Raw genomic sequence first — 22,919 nt, 5'->3', positions numbered from 1 at the left:
CCCAAGATGCCTGACAATGGAGCCACGTGGAACAACCACACCCTGCCAGTCCAAGGACTGCAAATCCGACTCCGTGCAGTTGAGAATGGCTAATTTGAACAACCACACCCTGCCAGTCCAATGACCAAAGAGACCCCAAACATCCAATGCTTTTCGAAGGTTATCCTTGTCCGCACGCAAAATCATAAAGCTATCATCCGCCAGGGATTGGCTAATGAAGTGATGTCCTGTAGGAAGCGACAATCCGGCCAACTGAGAAGAGGCTGCCATATGAGATAACATCGAAAGAACTGGATGTGTCGCAAGGGCACAGAATAGAGGGCTCAAAGGGCACCCCTGTTTGACCGATTGGGCAAGGACAAATGGCTCAGTAACACCTCCATTCAGCATGACTCGCAAAGACGCCGCAGCGCTAATGGTGTAGATTAGACGAGACATCCGAGCACCAAAGCCCATACAGACATAAGTTCAGCAACGAAAGACCAGTCCAGATAGTCAAAAGCCTTTTCCAGGTCCAGTTGAATCAGTACTACCTCCTGATTAGAATGCCTTGCATAATCAATTGCCAGTTGAGTATTCAATACATTGTGCAGAATATTTCGGCCCTTAATGAAACCATACTGGAGACGAAGCACAATGGCAGGGAGATGCTTATGGAGCTGATTCGCCATTACTTTGGAAAAGATTTTGTACATAGAATCCATCAAAGAAATTGGGTGCCACTGTGTCAACATAAATGGCGAAGGAACCTTTGGAAGCAGTTTAATAAGACCTTCTTTCCATGAGGAAGGCATGATCCCCGTTTCCCACACCTGCTGAAACAAAGCCTGCAATGGTTTCGCCAGTTGGGTAGCAAAAGCTTCAAATAACTCATTGGTGAGACCATCCCAACCCGGACTTTTATCCTTGGGCAAGCGTAACAAAACGTCCATAACCTCTGCCTCACAAATATCTGACTCCATAGTAGCTTGCATGTCCTGCGGAAGCTGATTGCGGACCAAGTCATAAAAAACCGAACGGGCCTGAGTAATTTGGGCTGAAGGTGCAGAAGTGGAACCAAGAAGGTCGCAGAAATAATTCCTACACATATGCACAATAGTCTGAGGATCCAAGATAAGGTGGCCTTCTGCATCCTCGAGTCTGGTCATATTCTCTCGAGCAGGAGAGGCGTGGAGAGCTCAAAAGAACTTATGGGTCTGACACGCACTATCTTGCAAAGTCTCCGTCAGATGTTGCAATTTGGCCTGCTGATATGATTTCAACTGGAACTCTTTAATAAGATCAGCCACCCGCATTGCCAGTGCGAGCAGAAATGCATCATCCGGAGTGTCTACCAGCAGAGAACGAACCAAAACCAGCAGGTCCTCCGCTGCCTGTCGACGCCGCCGACAAAGAGAGGCATGATAGATCCCATACTGCCGAGCAACCCACTGCACATTAGAGAGCAATCTTTCAAATGAAGCAGTGCCCTGAGAGGAGAAGTCCAAGAAGAATCTGTCAATCAATTGCTGCATATAGCATTGAAAGATTGCATGCTTCAAGTAAGACGAGTTGAAACGCAAAGGGAGTCTCTCTAGAAATTGCTTGAAAGGTGCAATGGGTTGTGCAAGCAGCTCGAGCTGCAGAGGGAAATGGTCCGACAAGGCATATTGCTGCAACACTTTTATTTCGAGCATCTCGGGAAGAAAATCATCATTCTGCATGATATATATACGGTCCAACCGCGACCATGTTGTTGCATACTGGGCAGAATGGAAAGTAAACCCTGTAAAAGACGGGTGTAGCCAGGACCAGAGATCTTGCTTAAGAACAGCAAGAGCCAACTCATGCCACATACGACTTTCCGGCGCATCCATTACCGAATGCTTCGATGTGGACTGGGAAGAATCAACACACATATTGAAATCCCCCATGAAGAAGCCCCGTCTGCCAAGTGACAAGGAGGTCTGCAAAGTCTGCCAAAGCTCCTGACGAGATAACGAATCATTCGGAGCATAGAGGCCAAGTAACCATAAGATTTCCCCTTCGAATAAAATTTCAATCACCAAAAAGCAGCTATGAACATCATTTTTAATAAGAACAGGCTGATATTTGTCATGTACAATCATGAGCACACCCGAATAATGCATGGCCTGTGTCCCTGCATAGAACAAACGAAATCCATGGCAATCCACAACTTTTCCGGCTTCTCCATGACTCTTGTGCTCAACAGCGCACAGGACATGCCACTGATTCTCATACAATACAGTCCACATGGCATGTTGCTTGTGTCGAGAACAAATTCCTCGCACATTCCATGTGGCTATTTTCATGTGTATTCAAAACAAAATCAGGTACGAGGCACAGCTTGCCTCGATTTGACTTTGTCGGCGAGAATGTCCAGGACTCCCTCATCCAAGAAATCCGCCAACACTGCAAAAGAGTTCTGAGGACCAGATTTGGAAGTAGACGGCATATCTGCTGGCTTGGGGTTGGAACGGGGATAACGACGGTCCCACGGGGTAATGACGTTGCCTCTGGTATCAAAAGCCAGCTTAGCAGGTGGACCCTTTGGACGATCCAAATACATTTTCCTGGCGGGCTGAGGACGGGGGGCAGAGGAAACCATAGCAGGAGCAGAGCACTCGGAAGACAACATTTCCTTCCTGCGCATATATGTACGCATGGAATCGTGTGAGGTAGTAGGCACAGTATTCTCCATGCCAGCAACAACCCTGTTGCCTTTTTTTGCACGTACTTCAACCCAATCAGTGGCATGGGAATCCAGACTCGAAACCTATTGTTTACCTTTGTCCAGAACTTGAGGCGAATGGATAGTATCCAGCGATAGAGCATCACACACCATATCTTCCATGGGCGGCGCAACATGGCCAACATCTGAAGTGTATTGCTGCTCCGGGCATTCGGCCATAAAATGCCCCAATTGTCCACAGGAAAAGCAATGTCCTGCAAAATTGCCCCATTTCAAATGAAAATGTAACGGATGCATGCCAGAGCAATTGAGACGTAACCAAGCAGGCCTTTTCCTTGCAGTGTCCCATAACATACACAAGCGGTTGCGATTCACAGCCCTGAGACTGGGAGGGACCAGAACAGTGCCCACAGCGGCCATAGCATCCTTCAATAGTGGCCAATAAACAGTCGGGCAATTTTCCACTTCTACCCACACAGGGCATTCACGTTGCAGCAGACGCTGAAAATCTGCCATTGGGCGCCATGGAACAACATGAACCAACCGTCGATCAAAAAACAAAGGCAGTTTAGACAGGAGAGTAGCACGGTGCGTCTCAGATTTCAACAGGACCTCAAAAAAACCTCGGGACCCAACAAAAATCTCTTCAACACATTCCCCTTGTAGCAGACTGTGCAGCCACTGGCGAATACGGGAAAGCAGCGGGATTCGACCAGTGAAGAAGAGTATCACAGGCGATCATAAAACACCGAAAAGGAGCGTAGGACAGTTTTTGGGTCCACGGTGGCTTCCAAAACATCGTCAGGTGTAGAGTCAGAAAAGACTTCCTGATTATGTTGAACATAATCGCCAAGCAGAGTGTTGGCAAATTCCAGCAAATGCTCCCAGTCAACATCCTGAGAGTCCACAGAATCCGAAGCAACCTGAGCATAGGAACGATCCTGATGAACCCCTATCTCTTCCGAAGTATGCTTGGTATGTTTACCCGCAGGCTGGATGTCAGGACCAGGGGGCATCTCTTCGGTGCACGGAACCATATCCTCAGGTTCCTCAGTATCAGAATCCGGGCCAAGTGCTGCCACCGTTTGGTCTATGAAATCCAGATCCAAACCAGTCAATCTTGTATCACGATCGGATCTCAAAGGAGGACTGACGCGCGGTGGATAGCGGGAAACGCAACCTTGTCCTCCGCAGTTGCGACCTGTCCCAAGAGGGCGCACGGCAGGGCACAACCCTAACAGTGCAGGGGCAGGAGGGTGGAGCACAGGGTGGGCAGTCAATGGCAGAGGGGGATAGTCAGAGGCGCAGGGCAGGGGCCAGGCGGCAGCCGAAACCCTAACGCGCAGGGCGAAAGGACGAAGCACAGGCGAAACGCAGACGCAGAGCTTCAGATACAGGCGACGGAGCAGGCGACGGGGCAGGCTCTGGGGCAAGCGACATGATAGGCGAGGGGTGTCAGGAGCAGACGACGGAGCAGGCGACGGGCAGGCGGGACTGCAGACGGCAGGGATTGCAGATGGCAGGGCAGACAGACGCAGACGGGCTACGTCGAGCAGAGAAACGGCACCTTCCACGCTGGCTCACGATCCGTCAGTTCGGTTAGGGGAAAGGGTCAGGCGTGCAGGGCAGGGAGGCAGAGGGCAGGGCGACGCGCAGGACAGAGAGCCGCCATCGTTGACCTTCTCTCTTCCTCTTCTCACTCTCTCTCTCTCTCTCACCCCCTTCCATCTCTCTCTCTCTCTCTCTCTCTCTCTCTCTCTCTCTCTCTCTCTCTCTCTCTCTCTCTCTCTCCATGCCCTACATCCTAACTCCTTACCTTTTGCATATGCGAGCCATCATCGCTCAAGCATCAAATACAAGTACCTCCTCTAAATGGACTCACTGTTTTGAATCACCCATGACAAACATTCTTACCTTGAGGACAGTATAATGTTTCTAGAGAGTCCTAATGATCAAAGTGGGATACTACATGTCAATTGAAGGATTATTGAAATATCATTTTGTAAATGATGGAACTGTATGAGAGAGTTGTGGGCAAAGTCCGGATACCTGAGGGCCTTTCGGCACCTATTTACTCCACCATTGGGGTGAAGCAGGGATGCCCCCTCTCTCCGACATTATTTGGCCTATACATTGATGGGATTGCTGATTATATTTCACAAGAAGGAGATAGAGGAGCTCCACTAGTTGGCACTTGGATACCTCTCCTAATGTATGTAGATGACATTGTATTGATAGCTGACTCTCCAAAGGGTCTACAGAGGCACTTGGATGCATTACACTCCTACACTTTGAACAGTGGGCTTTCTATGAACCTTGGTAAAACCAAGGTGATGGTATTTAATACTACACCACAGTGGGTCAGGAGATCATCACACCTAAATTCACATATGGATATGAGGAGCTGGAGTATGTGGATTCTTATACATACTTGGGAGTCTTATTCACAAGGCCCACCTTTTCTATGTGAGAGGCAACAGACACTAGACTAACTTGTGGATACACAGCACTATGTGGTTTGGAGAGGATGTGCTCACAGGTGAAATTCCAAGAATCCCGCACCAAGCTATGGCTCTTTGATACACTGGTCACATCCACACTACTTTATGGAGTACAGATATGGGGGCCCGGTCTTGACCACCATAGCAGATCAGGGCGCACTTATGACGGATGGAGGTCAATGGAGAAACCCCTAGTGTCCATGATATCTAGGATGATCATATGTAAGGCCTCAGTGCCACATGAGATCATCAGAGCCGAGCTAGCAACTACACTGATTGTGGTAGAGGCCCTCACCTGATCAGTCACATACATACATAGCCTATGGGACTTACCCAGACACAGATATGCACGGTTGGCCCTTGAGTCCTCCAAGAAGCTTGCCAAAGAGGGTGATACTTCATGCTGGTATGCACAAATGTCGCCCTGGTTTGAGCTACATGGCTTTAGCATGGACAAGTTACCCCCCTTCTAGTACTCCCTTAATGCACCGTCTCTTAATCAGAGCAAGTAGAGATTCACAAGATCACCAGGATGGATCTTACCCAGTTGGATATCAGGCGGACATGGTTGATGCCAGGGCAGGAGCTAAGGATAAAGATGGCTTTCTACCGCGAGCATTTCCTTCATATTACAGATGATGGATTTATTGATCGCCTAAGATACATGGACACCCACCTTTCCATGGGATCAGATGTACTTGGCCAGTTGCGCACCTCCTCACATCAGCTAGAATTTGAGACTGGCAAATATAGATCCATCCCACTAAAGGAGTGCATATGCCAAATATGCCAATTAGAGCCAGAGACAGAGGAGCATTATAACTATGGTTGCCCAGCATATTATGAGGTCCATGGTCGTTTCCACTGTCTCTTTAGAGATGGATTTGGACCACTATCCAAAGTCATGGATTTTACCAATCAACAATGCCTTGGCCTCTTTCTTCTCAAGATACCACGGCTTCCTGACATGCGCCTCAGGAGTACAGCTGCTCCAGGACACCGAGGCCCTTCACAGAGGCAGCTCACAAACTTCTTTGCAAAGGAGACTCAGAAGACCAATATAGTTATAGCCATAGTCCACACGAGAGCCTCTCTCACTGCCACAGTCGACACACAGACAAGGAGTACTGATTGATTGAGCCATTCAGCTTAGCTAATCCAAACATCCTAGGCCTCGACACAGGCATTGACGATACCTTCATAGGCAGATACAGGGGATTATTTCTCGGGCTAGAGCTAGGCCCTCCATACCCACATGAGATTGTACCATTTTGAAGCTCATTGTTACTAGATAGAGCTCTATGTTTTACACATAACCATAGTTAGTTTCCTTTCTTATTTTGCTTGTGCTACATATTTTGCCCAGACAGTTGTACCATCATACACATGATTGTAACTCATGGTCTCATAGGTCATTTTGGCCTTTTGTAGGCATTAATATTTCATTTCATTTCATTTCTCTCTCTCTCTCTCGGATTATGCTTAAGCACACTACACCGATGTACATTGCGGGATGTTACATTCCACATAAGGAGTCCCCCTTCTATGTACGACATGAAGTGGATTTGCAAGAACCTTTTGAAGATTTGAGTATGGATACATGCACATATATGCAACAAGGACATGTGATGGTCTTAGGTGACTTAAATGTGTGTATTGGACATATGCAATTTCAGCCCGTAGTGCATGATGAGCTAGACAAGGAAGAGTTTGTGGATGTAGATATATGTTGGTGTAGATAGTCTGAGGATAAAGACATTAACACTCATGGGCATGCTTTGATGGATATGGTTAATGGTTTGCTCATGGATGTGCTTTGATGGATATGGTTAATGGTTTGCACATGCTGATATTGAATGGTATGAATTGTTTCCCCGATACTGAAGGATACACGTGCTGCTCAGCTAGTGGAGGTTCTAGTGTGGTAGACTATGCAATGGTACACATTAATGATTTATACATGATCAGAGAGTTCTGGTTAGGTGGAAAACATCCAAAATCGGATCATATAGCTTTGGGCTTGACACTTGATATTTGCCACCATGTAAGACATGCAAGGGACACAACAGGTATTGGTGCAGTCCGTAGGTGCTGTTTGTATTGATGTAGACAAGAAACAAGCATATGCTAGTCACCTGAATAGTCTTATGAGCAATCTTACTAGGAGCACATGGGCTGATCTAAGAGATGCAATATTAAATATGGCTATAGAGGTTTTTGGGAAACCAAAGAGCAGTCACAAAAATGTCAAAGGATTGCCATGCAAGAAATGGTTTGATGATGAATGTAAGGCTGCATGTAGAAAGCTGAAAATCCTCCCTCAGGGACAAGACTGAAGTGAGGCAGAAAAAAGATATAATGCTCTCACACGTTAAAAGTGACGACGATATGTAGTGGCCAAAGAAAGTGAAGATGTTAGGGAGTTTGAGAAATGTCCAAGGCAAGCATGGAGAAAATTGCAAACCAAACAGTCAAATGTTATGGGAGATTTTACAGATGCTGACATGCTATCGTATGTTACAAAACTTTACATGCATAAAGGGGTACATCCCATCAAATGTGATGTACATACACATCCATTTAGTGCTCTGTTCACTTTAGAAACATTGGAGGTAGCCCTCAACAAGATGGCTAATGGAAAAGCATATGAATGTGGAGATGTTGAAATGGACAACAAAGGAGATTAGACCGGTTATGTTGCATGTGATACATCATGCTTTTGCATATGGTTTTCCCCAAGAATGGCAAGAGAATTGGATACAATTGTTGTATAAGGGAGGAGATTGCAATTTACTCACAAACTACTGCACGATTATGGTTAGTTCAGCCATGGCAAAGCTATTCAGCACTATCCTAGAAATGTAATTGAGCAAATGGGTAGAAAGTAATAACAAACGAGCTTATGGACAAGTAGGTTTTCGCCCCGGTCATAACACCATAGACCATTTGGTTACTTTATGTGTGCTTATGGATGAGAGTTGGCTTGAGGGAGCAACCTTGTATTGTTGTTTTGTGGATTTTAAGAAGGCTTTTGACACCGTACCAAGGATTGGCTTATGGCAACGAATGCAAGAATTAGGGGTCCCAAATGATCTATGCATAAGAATTTACAGGACATATCAATGAGTGGTGTGCCACCTCAGAGGATGCAAGGGGCTGTCACAAGTATTTGAGAGTAATATGGGAGTCAAACAAGGTTGCTCACTCTCCCCTACATTATTTGGTTTATGCATTGATAAGCTAGAGGAAATATTTCTCATGGCTATGAATGAAGAGAAAGCCAAAAGCCCGCATATTGATATGTTTGTCATCTTGCTCCTACTTTATGCAAATGATGTGGTCTTCATATACTGGGGAATGCATGTAGCAGTTCATGGGGATTCTTGAACGGTTTCATCAAGATAGTGGCTTGACGGTGAATATATCAAAAACAAAGCTAATGGCTGTGCACACCAAGCAATCAAAGACCCCACCAAAAGTACATTATGTGGGACAGTCTATAGAGGTAGTATCTACTTTGAAATACTTGGGGATTGATATACCTGCAGACCATAGATGGCATACATGTGTGGAGCGGCGATTAGTAGCACAAAAAAGCAAGTATTATCACTTTGAAAACTATTGCAACCGCACAAATACTAAATGCTGGAAAATACGTTGTATGATTTTTGATACATATATGTTCTACATATGGTAACATCTCCTCATCTGCATGGAATGACATTAAGAAGCTACAAAAAGCTTTTATTCATAGACATTTGGGCATAAAAAACACCACACCATATGTACTTATGCTTTTGGAAATTGGCCATCGACCAATTGAGGTACATGTTATGATCGAAGTACTGAGATATGCCACCGGAGTATGTCAAATGGATGACAGTAGGCTCCCCAAATGAGCATGGAATGCTAGCACACACCTACAGAAAACGTGGAAAAGTAAAGTGCTTTCAACAAGATGGGTGCTGGATATGCGAAAATGGTTTAAAGGGTGGGAAGTGGATAGATATCTAGATATGGCATCCGAAGATGTATGCATGGACACATTTCAATCAGACCTCTTACAAGCGTGTTAAGCAAAACATCAAAGCAAGGGAGCAAATGGCAAACTTGCTTATTATAGTATGCATATCTATCCTTCATGTTGGGAATCCTACATGTAGGTAGAGGCACACACGCAGCCATACATAGCCAACCCTTTCTTAGTGGTATTTAGATGAAATATTGCACGACTTCGAACTCGATCACACACTTTATTAATCGAGACAGGTGCATGGAGTGGATAGGCAAGAGAGATGAGGTTATGCAAGCTGTGTGGACTACAGAGTGTAGAATTAGAGGAGCACATGATTATGACATGCCCAGCATATGCACACATACCGGCTGACCATGATATCCCTTTATAGGGGCCACTTCACTAGTTTTTGATCACTACTCCTATATCAAGGTTAGGGGTTTTCATCACTCTCATGTTATGCTTTCGGGAGAACCACGTTGTATAGATCATTCTTTCACCATAGCTACCCTTTCCTACCATGGGGGAGGAGAATCATTGTATATTTGGAAAGGTCCCATGGGTCATAATTTGGCCTTCCATGGACGATAATAAAATACTCTACTCTCTCTCTCTCTCTCTCTCTCTCTCTCTCTCTCTCTCTCTCTCTCTCTCTCTCTCTCTCTCTCTCTCTCTCTCTCTCTCTCTCTCTCTCTCTCTCTCTCTCTCTCTCATCATTTGCCATCAAGGATGAGCACCTCCTCTCAATGGACTCACTATCTTGGACAACCCATGAATAGGAATTCTTGCCTTAATGAGAGTACAATGTTTCTAGAGAGTCCTATTGATCAAGATGGGATACTACAACAAGTAAATGATCATGGAGAGATCATTTTGTATATGATGGTAACCTAGACTTGGAGTCCTTAGGATTGTAAGCAGCAACATAGTTGTTTTTCATTTTCATTGTTGTTCTCGAGTTAAGATTTCATGGTTAATGTACTCATTTCTTTGGCTCATAGGCCATTCTGGCTTTTTGGAGGTATAAATCTCTCTCTCTCTCTCTCTCTCTCTCTCTCTCTCTCTCTCTCTCTCTCTCTCTCTCTCTCTCTCTCTCTCTCTCTCTCTCTCTCCTAAATGGAAGTAATAGAGTGTGGAGGAGGAGAGAGTGTGGTTGAGAGAGCTTTCATGAAACAAGAAAGATGTGTATGAGAAAGAAAGGAAGACAAAGAACAAGATGAGCAGGCCTTTCTAAAAGTGATATTAATTTGTTCTATTTTTTTCATATGGAAAAATATAGAGTTTTATTTGGTTATGTTGAAATTTTTGTATTTTAATATTTGGTATGCTTAAGTTGTTTCCTTTTTTAAAATTTTTAATTATCTCCATTTATGTATGCAAATGGAGGAATGTATTCTTATTTATCTTATTACAGGTGCTACTTTTCTTGGTAATATGGTGGCTTGCACTTTCAATAAAATATTACAAGCAATGGTGAAGGCCCATGATGAGGAGCAAAACATTGCACTCACCCATGCATTATGTGCATATCGTCACAAGGAGATACAAATCCTCATCCAAAATGGACACTTTCCGAATTGCAAGCCCCACATGTGCCAATAAGGCATGCATGTTAGGATTTAGTTGCTTTCAATCCTAAAATGTTGTATATGAGCCAAAATTAGGCTTCTTATAAAGTAATCTTCCAGTTATAATACAAAAAATTTCATCAAGTAATTTATTACCCTTGAACTTTCTATTGTGTCAAGAAATATGTTATTGTATGTATGTTTCAATACAAAATAGATTACATACATCCATATAAATACACAATACCATGCAATGATGAGTGTAAATAATTGTTTACTATGGTTCTCAACCAAATGAATCCAAAAGGGTGGCACAGTTACAAAGCCCTACCACCCAAACTTTTTATTTTCTTGCAACTGTCACTATTAGCATCTCTAACTGCTGCTATTTGTATTAGCATCACTATTCGCATTGATAATTTACTTCAACTGTCACTATTGGCGTTGCTATTAGTATTGTTAATATCTTCACTATTGGCATCACTATTTGCCTCTTTATGACTTGTCATATTAGCAACACTAATAGTGACATCAATATACAAGTCATCAAGACATAAGATATCAACACCGTAGTTTAATATAGGTATAAGATAATCCATGAGCCTACTTGTACCAAGTGAGACTTATGCATAGACACAAAGTTTTGTGTAAGTAAATTTTATAAGTTATGAAAAAGTTAGAGCAAACGTAAGATCATCCTTGCGCTTGCCTTCCATGGTTGCCTTGTCACCATTTGACCTTCGGCCCATGTATTGACTAGTGCCCTTTCTCTAGGTCTCTTTCCTTTATTGGCAGCTTTTTCAAGGTATGATCATGGAGGTGATCCAACTGTGTATTAAACCCTCATTTGAAAATCCTTCAAAACAAACATAGTGCTCCCTCATTAGGGAAGTCTTAAGACTCCAACTAAAAGTAAGGCAAACAACCTATTTATAAGTAGGAAAAATTTTCTCTTTCCAAGATAAGCATAATGTCTCTAAAAATTTATCCACAATGAAAAAGAATTTCTTTAAGTATTCCACAAGGAACAACCCATAGTTAAGAAGAACACCAAAAGCATTATGAATAACTCAACATATTTGATTCTGGTTTCTTGTTCATACATGTTAGCTTTGTGAAGAAGCAGGTGCCTTAAATTGGCATACTATAAGAAAAACAATGTTAATTATAACATAAACAATGCCTATTTTGAAGGCCTTGCTTTACACTCTTTTTTTTTGGATTTATCAACATAGTCCCTCTAAGTTGTACAATTACATGAAAGTGATACATAATGATCCTCCTAGTACTTATTTTGTAGATGAAGATAACACAACTCAATCTTATTTAGTTATCTTAGGTTTTCTCTCAAAAAAGTTTCCAATAGTTTATAAGAAAGGAACAAACACAAGCCCAAGTATTCCCTATACGAAATATGCATCATGCACTAAAGATAATATTTCAAAAAGGGATTCAATGTCCTAGTTGATTTTCTTGGCCAATCTAAATCAAGCCTTTGAAGGGGGTTTCCATAAATTAAAGCCCTTTCTTAACATAATTTAAGCTTAAAACTACCCTTTTCTTTTCTTGTCGATTGAAAATGGGCATCAAAATCTCCTTTTAATTACAATGGATTTCTATGCAATAGAAGAACTTGGGAGACTTGCAATGCACATGGATAGTAGTTGTCATAATTGGATGAGTACTCATCATAGTCTTAATCATATCCTTCAAACCTTCTTAATCCAAAGTGCTCTTCTAACTTGATTTAACACTCTTGTATTCCTTGAATCCCCTGAAGATTTGATATCTTGGTCAATGGATCTTGAGCTTTGCATGTATAGCTTCCCCTTTGGACTTCTTCTTTTATAATAAGTGTATGACTAGGAAGATACTTATGGAGAGAGTGGGTGTAGTCAAGAGTCAGAATGAGGATATTGAAGGTAGCCAAGAATATGTCTATGAAAATCATAAATAAGAGCAAGTTAGTATTAATCTTTGGCAAGAAGGAAGGGGAGGGGATGAAGTGGTACATGTGATCAATATACTCCCACAAGTGTGTTGACCTAATTAGAATCCTCTCTCTCTCTTTCTCTCTCTCTCTCTCTCTATATATATATATATATATATATGCATGCATGCATGCATGCATGTATGTGTGTATGTATGTATGTATGTATGTATGTATGAAAAAATTATGGAGGGAACCAATCCTTACTAGCTTTGGCTAAGGTCACCTTTTATAGCCTTCTAAGGCCATTAACCCACTCCTCCTTCATCTCATTTTGGTCAATCTCATTGCATGACTCCATTTGTTGCATATGATGAATGATGATTAGGATGCTAGTGGAGCCCTTGATATCGAGACAAGTTCAAACTAGTTGGCATGTGTTGTTGGCATGGGGATGAAAAATGATGGCACTAATCACAAAGCTAGCATGGTGATTCATAAAATGCATGTTAGCACTCTTGGATGACATGGTAGTTTGATTTCTAGGCAATGGCTTCAAATTCTTTGTTATGGTTAGAAACGTCCTATTTAAGGCTTGATGGCTTAGCGAAGTTTATTATTTCCTAATTAACTATTCCTTTGAGGATCCCTTCTCATAGGAATGCTCATATGCATCTTTATAAGGTAGTAGACAATTTGGATTTGAGAATTCTTGTCTTGGATTTCTGGCTTTGAAAATTTAGCTTAGTTGAGACTTAGATAAAGAAATAAAAATTGATGTAAAAAGGGGAAATCATTTTGTTATATTAAATCAGGGACATTATATCCTCTCCCCCTTAGAGGAATCAAGATGTCTCATCTCGAGAAAACTAGAGAGTATTGTTTTCTAAGGTAAGTTGTATGATAGGACATGTGGATTAAGACCCACCATGCTTTTATTACACTACTTTTATTCATGAAATGCATGTTAGCACTCTTGGATGACATGGTAGTTTGATTTCTAGGCAATGGCTTCAAATTCTTTGTTATGGTTAGAAACGTCCTATTTAAGGCTTGATGGCTTAGCGAAGTTTATTATTTCCTAATTAACTATTCCTTTGAGGATCCCTTCTCATAGGAATGCTCATATGCATCTTTATAAGGTAGTAGACAATTTGGATTTGAGAATTCTTGTCTTGGATTTCTGGCTTTGAAAATCTAGCTTAGTTGAGACTTAGATAAAGAAATAAAAACTGGTGTAAAAAGGGGAAATCATTTTGTTATATTAAATCAGGGACATTATATCCTCTCCCCCTTAGAGGAATCAAGATGTCTCATCTCGAGAAAACTAGAGAGTATTGTTTTCTAAGGTAAGTTGTATGATAGGACATGTGGATTAAGACCCACCATGCTTTTGTTACACTACTTTGATTATATATAAGCACTCAAATGTCAAAGTGATACAATGAATTCAAGATGATTTTATTGCATCATATTATAGCTCAATTGTCATTAGAAGGGTAAGGCAAATTACAAGTATAAGGATTTTTGTACTTTATAAAGATCTTTCTAGGATTTATATTCATCTTCATAGGTTATAGTGGGCTTTAGGCCTTCACCACTATCTAATTCTTAAGATAGACCAAATGCTAAACTTGCATGGCTTCTTTTCATCATTGGCTCTTCATCTTCTTCATCCAATTCAAGGCAATTTTCTTGGATATACCCTAGCTCATATCACTGATTGGGGCATCTCCTATCGAATAGGTACTTATGTTCAAGAAGTTGGTTTCTATTTGGCTAGATCAAAGCTTGGCTCATATGAGCATCTTGCAAGTCAATTGGCCTTAGAAACTCTAAAGAAGTATCCAAGGGTTGATTCAATCCGTGGCAAAACTCGGCCACTTATTGAATAGTATCCACCACTTTTTTCAAGTGTTATGAACTAAGAGAAATAGGCCTCTAGGCTTAATCCCAAATGACGCAATGTAGAAAACTCATTCATCTTAATAGAATGGTAAGAAGATGACAAGTATCTCTATCTTAGGGCCCCCTTAATTTCTTTCTAGCTCACAAGGGCTTCGATGGTAGCATTGACTCAACATCACTACTTTCACCATAGACATGCATTGCCTACCAGTTGTAGCTTTGTAATCATAGCCTTGTTTGATGCACTTGTTTCTGTCACATCAAATTAATCTCAAAGGTTCTCAATCCAAACTTCAACATCAATCTCAACATTGGATTCTTTTCCCGTGAACTCAGGATGCTTGATTCAGTACAAGAGAATTTTCTTTTCTTGGAGCTTAGCATTCATGTTGTAGAAGATGCTTGGCAACCCAAGACCATATCATTTAGGTTATTTCTTTTAGGACATTTTCAACTCTTTCCCTCTTGAGTTTACAAGTCAAAACATTAAGTAAACACATGTATAGATTTTTTAAATGTGTTCATATTTTTTTGCTTTGATACCACACGTAATGGCCCTATCTAACATTCCCTTGATGGCATGATTTGTGTAGCCTAACCTTAGGTGATGCCATTCACAACTCTATTGGAATATCACACAATTTGTTGCTAGGATCTCTTGAGTCTACCTTGTAGGGGAAGATCTACCCAAAATTAAGGTTCATATACTTGTAAGGTCACCTAAAAAATTATCTAGCATTGATCATGGCAACTACTTGTGCAAAATTTAACCAAACCGAACCAAACTTGTGTTGTAGATTTTGCCAAATTTTTACCAAACTTAAATCACCAAACAATAGTGCAACAAGTCCAAGTTTGTCATTTCAAAGAAATTAGTTAGGATAATGCATGTGACAATGATTGTAGCAAAATGTAGTAGTCTTCTTAATTGTCTAATTACTTAGCACATTTAATTTGACATAGAAAGATAACTTCTTTAATTAGCCTATTAATACAAGGTTCATTGATATAAGTTAGTCATAAACACAAAGATAAGGTTAAATAATCTTTAGAAAATAGTAGCAATAATGTATTTATTGACAACTTCTCCAAGGTGCAATGCCAATCTAGCATTTTGTCCCTTTTATCAAGACCTATATCTAAAGCACCTAGATACCTACGTCCAACTTCCATGTACATAATCTATATAATCCACCCTTTATCTAGAATAGTATCTTCCCAACATTTGTAGACATTAAGCCACTGAGGATTTTCTCTCTCCATCCTAAGCCCAACATGGGGTGTCCAAAGCCTCATAGACTAGCATGCTACTGTAGAAGCAAATCTTGCCTTTCATGGTGGCCTTCTCACCACTTGACCTTCGGCCACTGTATTGGGCAGTGCCTTTTGGGTCGCATGCCTTTATTGGGATCTTTTTTTAAATGTGATCTTGGAGTTGATCCATCCATACATCAAACCTCATCTAACAATCCCTTGGAATGAATATAGTGCTCCCTTGGACATCTCAAAACTCAAATAAAAAGAAAGGTGAGCAACCTATTTTTAACTAGGAAATCATTTCTTTTTCCATGGTAAGCATAATGTATTTACTTAAATTTTTGCTATAAAAAATAGTTTATTCGAGTATTCTACAAGGAACAACTAATTTATCAACATAGTCCCTTGAAGGCATACAATCACATTGAAGGCTAATGTAATCTTTTATATCCTTCTAAGCCTATTAATCCACTCCTTATTTCTCTCTTTTTTGTCAACCTTATTGCATGGCTCCATTTTTTGCATATAGTGGACGATGATCATGATATTAGCGGAGCTTTCAATATTGAGACAAGTTCAAACTAATTGATGTGTGTTGGTGGCATGCAGATAAAAAATGATGGCACACTCATCACAAAGTTGGCATGGTGGTTCATGAAATGCATTGGGGCACTCTTGGATGCCATGGCAGTTTAATCTATTAGACTAGGGATGGCTTCAAGGCTTATGCAGCTATTAAAATTGATCATTTCTTTCATAAAAACAGCCTTGTTATGGTTAGAAATGGCCTATTAAAGGCCTAATGTCTTAGTCTAGTTTATTATGTCCTAAATAACTCATTTGGTTGAGGAGGAGTTCTCATAGGAATTCTCATAAGCAACTTTAGAAGGTCATACACAACTTTACAAGGTCATAAGCAACTTTACAAGGTCATAGACAACTTGGATATGAGGATTCTTGTCTTGGAATTTTTGGCTTTGGAGAATTTAGTTTGGTTAAGACATAGACAAATAAAAAAATATGGTGTAAAAAGAGGAAATTAGTTCATTATATCAAGCCACGGACATTAGAGCCATCTTGGCCTTGAAAGATAATTTAAAGCAAGTCTATTTTATTAACATTAAGTACAGCTTGCAATTATATAAAATCTTTTTTTAAATGCGAAAAGCTATTGTATTAGTAAATATGTAAAATTTTACAAAAAGAGGTCATCATATTGTGAACAACCTTTGCAAAACCCATTTTCTTTAAGGCCAAGAGGATAAAATCCCACCATACTCTATCATAAACCTGATTCAAATCAAGATGACCATTACAAAATCACTATTCAAAGATAATGTATAATCAAGGGAAAGAACTAAGTTAAGCATGGCCTCATAATCATTCCTCTTATGCACAAAACCAAATTGCATTTTATGGACTCCTTCTACTAGAACATGCCAAATTCTGAGAGATAAGTCTTTTCCTAAGATCTTATGAGAGGCATTCAAAAGAGTAATGGGCCTCCAATCCTTATAAGTTTTCTTCGAGGATTCTTAGGAATGAGCTTGATTATCCCTTTGTTCATGGTTTTAGAAAGAGAGTCTCCATCGCTTATCTAATTGAGCAAAGAGCATAAATCAAACTTGCAAGATTCATAGATGCACTAAAAGAACTCAATAGGTAGACCATCACATCTCAGGGACTTGTCCTTTTTCATTTGAAAAACCACTTCATGGATCTCTTCCACAAAAAATGGTTTGTCCGAAGAAAATATTTTATCTTTAAAGAGGAGACAATGAACCAACTACAAGAAGTTCAAGGGCTTTTGCACATAGTTAGCATCCATTGAGGGCATATCTGCCACAATGTTGGAGAGACAAGAAGTAAACATGTAAGCTATACCCTTCTCATAAAAAATAATAGAGCCATTCTAATCCTAAACGTGAACAATAAGGCCCATCATGCGTTTTTGCTTCATTGCCTTGAAGAAGAAAGGGATCGAGTACCAACTTTGAGACAATGGTTTTGAGCTTGAATGTGCATCCCTTTGATCTTCTCTTGTTCAATAATTTGCAAGAAACTTTTAGACTCAATGAGAAGACACCTGACAATCCCATCCTTAGGGTCATTCCTAGACAATATGAATAAGCAAATCCCTAATAGCCATAGTAGATGAGTAAATGGAACGTTTATAAGAACCATTCTTTTTTCTATCAAATTCTTTTGTGATGGCAATGATGTCAGATATCTTCTTATCCCATGACTTGGCAGGATTAGAGAGGCTACCACTTCTTTCTTCTAAACTTGCTTAATATCCTTGAGGAACCGAGGGCTCTTTAAGAAAGACAGATTCAGTGTGAAGGGAGGTGGACCATCTCTCCTTGATTGATATTTCATATAAAAGCAATGGAAGCGCATATTGGGAAATGATATGATGTAATTACAGAAGTATCAACACCAAAATTAGAGCTTGGATGAACCCACCATGCATAATTTGAAAGATAGAATCTATCTAACCTAGCAACTCTCAGAAAGTTGATTGTGCCACATAAAGCACTTTAAGTCTTGGCTCAAGATAACAACATCCACCAATTGTTTCGAAATATATTGTTGATCTCAGGAAGAATCTCTTCAGCTCCCTTAGTTTCCACCTCCTGAGAATGATCTTTAGGATAAAGTACCATGTTCCATCACCTTTAAAAATGGGCGAAGTACCTACTTTAAGTTGATCTAATTTCTTTCACACTTGAGATCTCAAAGATGAGACATTAGGAGCATAAACTAGCATAAGATTTGTATGCACTCCATCGAAAGTAAGCCTTGTGGAAAGATAATTACCTAATTCACTATTAGCAATAACTTACATAAAATATTGATATCCATAAAGCAATACATTTATTCAACTTGGGACATAAATACCAAGCATACAAGATACAAGATACTGCAAGCATAAATAAGACAATTGATTATTGGGACTAGTTTGGTAACATCTCATAATTAGAACCATACTACAAGCCTTTTTAAATTTCTTCTTTTAAAAAACACTAGTTCCACACCATCATCATATTGAATATCCACTTTCAAGCCTAATGTGTTGAATTCATATTTAAAAGGTAGAAAATGAAATATTAAATTAGTGAAATAGAAACACAAATTAGTGCAAACATCAAATCAACCTATAAGACAAAATGCACTTAGAGACAATAACAATCATACATCTTTTAGACCAAAAAAGCTACCACAAATTTTTTAATGATAAGAATTGTGAACAAAATGTGCTACTTATAAAAGGAAAAAACATTGATATACTCAAGGGGAAAAAAAAAGGTGAACCCTCATTTTTTTCATTTTTGTGAGAATAGATTACCTCTCCAAAAAAATTGTTCCAATGCTAATAACGCACATATGGATAGACATGATCCAAGAGTTCATTCACAGATTTACTCATGGTCTTGTAACTTTGAGTAATCATGGATTGATTGATGCATGTCTGATACAAAGAGGTGTGATTAATAAAAGTCCTTCTTGGACTAAGCTCATGGATGAATTCAATTAACAAAAACAATTAATCTTTGGACTTAAAAAACATTAGCATTGTTCAAGTTGACAACACACAAATAGTTTAATAGTGAGGAGCAAAGTTCTTCTTGTTAACAAAATTAGGGCAAAATTGGACTGTAACATGGGAAGCAAACTCAGGTGACCTCAGTGTGATATTGAGAATTGGGACCTTCTGTGCAGTCATTACAAAGGCACAAGTACAAGGAAGGGAGAAGTTATATGGATAGCTCCTTGTCCCTACATTTCTTGCAAGCCCTAACAAACTCCACTCCTTTCTCTTGCACGACCTTCATCATTGTTATCGACACCCTAGCTACTTGCACTACAACCTTAGGGTCAATATGTGCCGATGCACTATCTCCACAACCCTTCACTTTACTTTGCCCCATGCTTTGAGCCAATGCTTGCTACCAATTCATCCTTGAAATTGCAATCATTATAGAATTATTTGAATTCCATTATGTATCCACAAAAATCATGAAGCCATCCTCTAGTAAGAAATCGATTTTAGTGGCTAGCCCCCTCTAGCATCAAGCTCATTGATGCTTCCAACATTTGTCTAAGAGGCCATCGATGTGTTAGCCAATCACTATGATTGTTATGGCACAATGGAAACCTCTTATACATAGCCTAATATGTCTCATATAAGTAGAAAATTCTTGACAATAGTTGCACATGATTACTACAAGGTCAATAAATACATATCTAGACCATTACATCATCAAGTCTCAAGTCACCGCCATAGTCATCCTTATAATGGTTGCATGCTTCTTTAGTTTTGTCACTCTCAAATATGTCATCAAAGATCTCTACTCTTACAATGTATCTTTTGTGACCTTTTTTAAATGTGAAAAATTAATATTCTCTTAAGGAAGTAGGGCAAAAAACTTTGTGCATGCTAAAGAGGGAAGTGGATGTAAATAACAACAATGGACCTATGTGCATTTACATCTAGTCTAAGTAAATGCATGGAAGGTGGTTTCTCATTATATGAACTCCTTTCCTATTTGAATTCACCCAAGATCTTGTGTCCACAATATGTACTTCTTTAATATTTGCACTTTCATCTCAAATTCCCTATAGGTTCTAGGAGAAAGCACAAATATGATGACTTTATATCTCTCCCATCTTTGCTAAGTCCTTGCAACTCCACATTCACATCTTTGCAATAGTATAGATGCTTTGAACAATATCTTGTATGCAACTTGTTTAAAGCATTAATAGGATCATTTCCTTGGTAAAATCTCTTGTGATAATGGCTTTTCTCTATCCATGAGAAGTGGATCATACAAATTTGTTTGAAAATTTTTACATCAATTTTTTCATAAATGATCATTGTTTCCTTTGTTCTGAACTACTTAGACAAATCGCTTTCTATTATGAAATGATGATGTTTTTGTGCAAGATAGACGTATGTTTTATCTTTGCATAATGGATATTCTCTCTCTCTCTCTCTCTCTCTCTCTCTCTCTCTCTCTCTCTCTCTCTCTCTCTCTCTCTCTCTCTCTCTCAAGCTTATACCCCATTCCCCCCAAATCATATAGCCCACCTCACACATACCCCCCCTGCTTTTATGTTTGGTGGGTAAATTAAGAGGACCCTACCCCTAACGTATATACTTATCTACTTTTTAGAAAAAACCCCCTCTGCACACTTACGTGATTCTATACATTTACTATGATGAATCCCCCCAACAAAGGTAGAGGGAAAGTTAGTAGTTGCAAGTACATGCATCTAGTCTTTTCATCATCATGGTATGGGATGTACTTGTAAAACATTATGGCTCACAGAACATTGTGTGTTGCCTTTGAGCAAGGCAGAAATATTGCCAAGGTCAACTTTAGAGGTATTCCTAGTTTCCATATCTACTCGCATTCATGTGTGCGGATCGCAAAGAATACTAGTCTATTGCCTCAATCCTATATCAAATTGGTATCTCTCATCTAGGGCAATCCTACCAATAGGCCATAGTCCACTAGCAACTGGCTACATGAAAGGTAGAGCCCCATTGGAAGCACACAATAGAAAGCAAGAGCTGTGGTAGATGGAGCAAGAGAGAGAGAGAGAGAGAGAGAGAGAGAGAGAGAGAGAGAGAGAGAGAGAGAGAGAGAGAGAGAGAGAGAGAGAGCATATGTGGGAACTCCAACAATCACAATGTTTGATTGACCTTTTCTTATTCACTAGCTACTAAAAGAATAAAGAATGAGGTGATAGTGATAGGTGTCTACCACTTGTGGTGTATAGGTGTGCCGATACAATGCCCATTGAGTAAATGTGGACAACTAGGTGCATGTGCCTTTACCCCCAAGAACCTCCCACTTAAAGGCAAATGTGGCTTAGTGAGGAGTAAAAGAAAAAAAAGAGAAAAACACAATATATACATAGGATACAATAGGATGAGGAAAAACATAATCTTATCCTATGCCACAACCTCCTAAATAAGGAGGGCATATCATTCCACTGGGAGACTTTTAGTAAGAATATCTCTAGGATTCTCATCAAATCAAGATTTTGACAAGCTCAATGGACTTGTCCTCTATCACCTCCTTGATGAAGTGATAATGCACCTCAATGTGCTTTGTCTTTGAATGGAAGACTGGCTAGATTCTTGCCAACTAAATAACACTCATAGAATCCGAATGAATGTAAGATTTAGAGGCATATTAAGATCTGCAACTAGATGGCCTAACCATGTACTCCACCTCAATACTAGACAAGGCTGTGCATTTTTGTGCCCTAGACATCCAAGAGATAGCATCTCCAGCATACGTAAAGACATACCCAGAGGTGGACTTCCTATTGTCTACATGTCCTACACAATCTAAGTTAGTGTAACCCATGACTCATGTATCTTGGTTGCCATAGAAAATGCACATATCTAGTGTGCCTTTCACGTATCTGATGATACCCTTCATGGCATCCCAATGTTGCCCACTAGGTATAGCCATATATAGCATGCCACAACTCCCATTGCAAATGCTAAGTCAAGACAAGTGGCTATCATGGCATACATCAAACTATTCACTACAAATGTATATGGAACCTTGGCCACCTCGGCTCTCTCATCATTAGACTATGGAAATTTAGCATGACTAATCTTTTATGATACTAAGTGTGATGGTTTGGCCCTCAGAATCCAGTGTGGGGCACTCCCACGACCCCATCTAGGCTCCCAATGAGCACTAGACTCGCCTTGCTGCATTGCGACTTTACCAACTCAACACATCATAGCACGAAGTCAACACGACACAAAGCACATCACAAAACTGACAGAATGCTCACACGTTTGCAAAATGGCCCATCTTTGAGGGCAGAAGCTCATATTCATATCAAGGAAGCATTTACAAGGTAAGCGGGAGACATAGCAAGGGACCATGTCATGGGTGAGGGTGGAGCTATCAACGCACATCCAACATGACTCGACAGTGCGGGATGAGGGAGCTAGAGTACTCCCTCATACAGTGTAAAAAGGATAAGAAAGAACCAAAGGACAGCCAATAGGCTT

The sequence above is a fragment of the Lygodium microphyllum genome, chromosome 6 (genome assembly GCF_053477565.2).
Source record: "Lygodium microphyllum isolate KBCC chromosome 6, Lygodium_microphyllum_v1.1.10, whole genome shotgun sequence".
In the NCBI taxonomy this organism is placed as follows: Eukaryota; Viridiplantae; Streptophyta; class Polypodiopsida; order Schizaeales; family Lygodiaceae; genus Lygodium; species Lygodium microphyllum.
The sequence above is the reverse complement of the archived record's forward strand: the minus strand, read 5'-3'. Positions refer to the sequence as shown.